Source organism: Alligator sinensis, unplaced genomic scaffold (genome assembly GCF_000455745.1).
Source record: "Alligator sinensis unplaced genomic scaffold, ASM45574v1 scaffold264_1, whole genome shotgun sequence".
Taxonomy (NCBI): Eukaryota; Metazoa; Chordata; order Crocodylia; family Alligatoridae; genus Alligator; species Alligator sinensis.
In genome coordinates, this window is record NW_005841831.1 from 2996926 (window position 1) to 2999538 (window position 2613).

Sequence of the window (2613 nt, forward strand, 5' to 3'; positions counted from 1 at the left end):
TTACTTTTGTTGAAAAAAAAAAAAAATTTTTCTTCACAAGAAATTTGGGGGGGGGGGGAAACTGAATATTGTTGTAAAAATGATCCTCTTCAACCAATTGTAGTGAATATATCCTTTTTTGTATTCCCTGGCATTTGTGCTCACTCCATTCCAGGATTGACAGTCAGTGGGACGCAGGAAGTCAATGGGACTCAGCAACATAACATGCCCTGTTGATGCCAGGTGAAGTTCCGGCAGCATTGTCCCATCAGTGTTAGCTAGCACACGCAGCATCTGCAGGCACTCGAACAATGCCGTTCCCCAAGGAGGCCAGTTACAACTCAGTGAATGTCTTTGGTCTGACAGCTGTATCACACAGACACCTTTGAGCCCAGCACACCACCAGATGTGTGCTGGGAAATGAAAGCATAAGGAACTTCATTGGAAATCCAACTACCTCAGCCCATCTTCTCAGCCCTTCATCTCATCTATGCTGAAAACACAAGACAAGTTCACCACAGCAGACTACAGCCCTGCGAGCTGCTGAATTTTGCCGAGGTATGTCAGTGGAAATGTCAATAGACGTGGCTGGCACTTGCTCACCTCGGCTTCGGGTTGTTGATTCACTGCCCAGAGACACTGTCTGTCATTAGGAGGCTGCAGAAAAAAAATGAGGCTCATTTTGGAGTCAGATACATCAATAACATCCAAAGTCCTCCTCTTTGTAAAGCTGCTGGACTAAACAGAGGAGAAAGACCTTGTTTCCATTCCTGCCCAGCACCTAGGACTAAAGAGTTAGTAGGAGTTACATATGTGGCTAAAGAAGCTGAATACACCCTGAATCATTTATTATTGTTTTGGATGATCTGCAGTAGGAACACCATGCATGGAGCAGAATCCTTTGTGCGGAGAGCTATACAAATAGAACCAAAAGGCAGTCTCAGCCCTGAAGAGCTACAGTCTAATTATTGAATATGAATCCATCTCATGCACAAGGCTCTTGGTCTAGAATAAATCTCTATGAAACCATGCAAATATTGGTTGGTAAATATTGGATGCAGCACATCAAACTTAGAGCTGGTGTAAACACTAAGGGCCAGTTGCTATTCCACCCTGCTAAAATCCCTGCTTAGTTCTTTGCGTGACCTAGACTTGAGGATGAGATGATGGTGTATTACGAATGTAAACATGTTACCAAGGGGAATGTTTAAATTTCTCCCAGGTCTGAGGATGTTCTCTGATCGTTATTGCTAGAACTGTGGGTGTTATCATTATCCATATACCTACTGCATTTCTCTGCTTGGAAGTATACAGAGTTTCTAGCCCCAGGGATATCAGTGGCAGTGGGTTCCCTGGGCACCATGTATAAAAGTGGGGTGAGTCAATTCAGTATTTTCCACCTTTCCAATCTGTTGCTCAGCCCCTGATTCTTGCCTTTCTTCCCTTTCCATTACATTTTGAAGAAAGGAGCCCAAATCATTTCCTCCTCCCGGCCCTGAGGAGTTGAAAAGGCTGTTCATCCTGAGAACCAACACCCAGCCGAGCAGTTTTAGTACCAAACACACGCTGTCTTCTTGAACGCTTCAGGGATGAAAGTCCAGATGCTGGGTGAAGAGTTCTACAGTCTTGATATTACCCGTGGTCTCAGCCCAGATTTATAGAAGTGTATCTAAGTCCTCTCAGCCAGAACCTCCACTTAAGTCAAACTGTGGCTCAGTGTTTTTTCTCTTTTTTTGCTCCTCACCTGGTGACAGCCTAACCTTCAGTGCAACTTAGAGCAGCCTCAGGGAGAGAGCCTGAAAACTCTATATTCTGCTTCTAAGCCTTTCTATAAGGCTTGTGTTGTTAATATGGAAGAGCTGGTGGAATACCATGCCTCACAGGAGGTTCTCCAGACCAGGCTGATAGACTTTCAGTCCAGTGTTACAATGGGGAATCTGTCCAGCTTGGCATCAGGAGAGGCAGTGATGGGGTAAATAAACAAAGTGGTGACCTGCCATTTGATACCTTAATTGACCCAGTGGCTCTAAAATGGATTGCTCCCAGCGGGATGCCCTTGCTCCTTGACATTTTCTTGTTCCTCCCATCCCTGGTAATCTCAGGTCACTTGCAGCCCCATCCTCCCCAATAAAAGTGTAATCACTTAAGTGGTTGTAAAAGCTCCAAGGATTGGAGCTGTGAAAAGCCAGGAGGGGAGGCCGAGTAATGTAATAAGAAAGGAAACATTTTGGAAGAATGACCATGAAATACTCTGGGAAACAATTCCAAGTGAACACACTGGGAAGGCAGCAGGAAGGCAGCTCCCACGAGAAGCAAAGCAAGAAAATCAGGACCCTTCTCCATCCATTCCTGTTGCATACATAATGCACCTACTGATAGGTTAAGCACTGAAGCAGAGCAAGGACAGGGTGGCACATGAATAGCACAAGGATAGCAAAGGTGAAGTTGTTCTGTCAGGCTAAGGGAATGACATCCAGGAGGTCTCTTCTACACTGCAGTGTCTATTATTTGTGAGAGCCTGGCTCCACCATAAACCACAGCCATGGTGTTTGGACTGTGATTCATTCTTGCAATGCAAGTGGGACCAGAATATCCCTGAGCAGTGCGACCACCACAGAGCTGAATCCAGCAGGA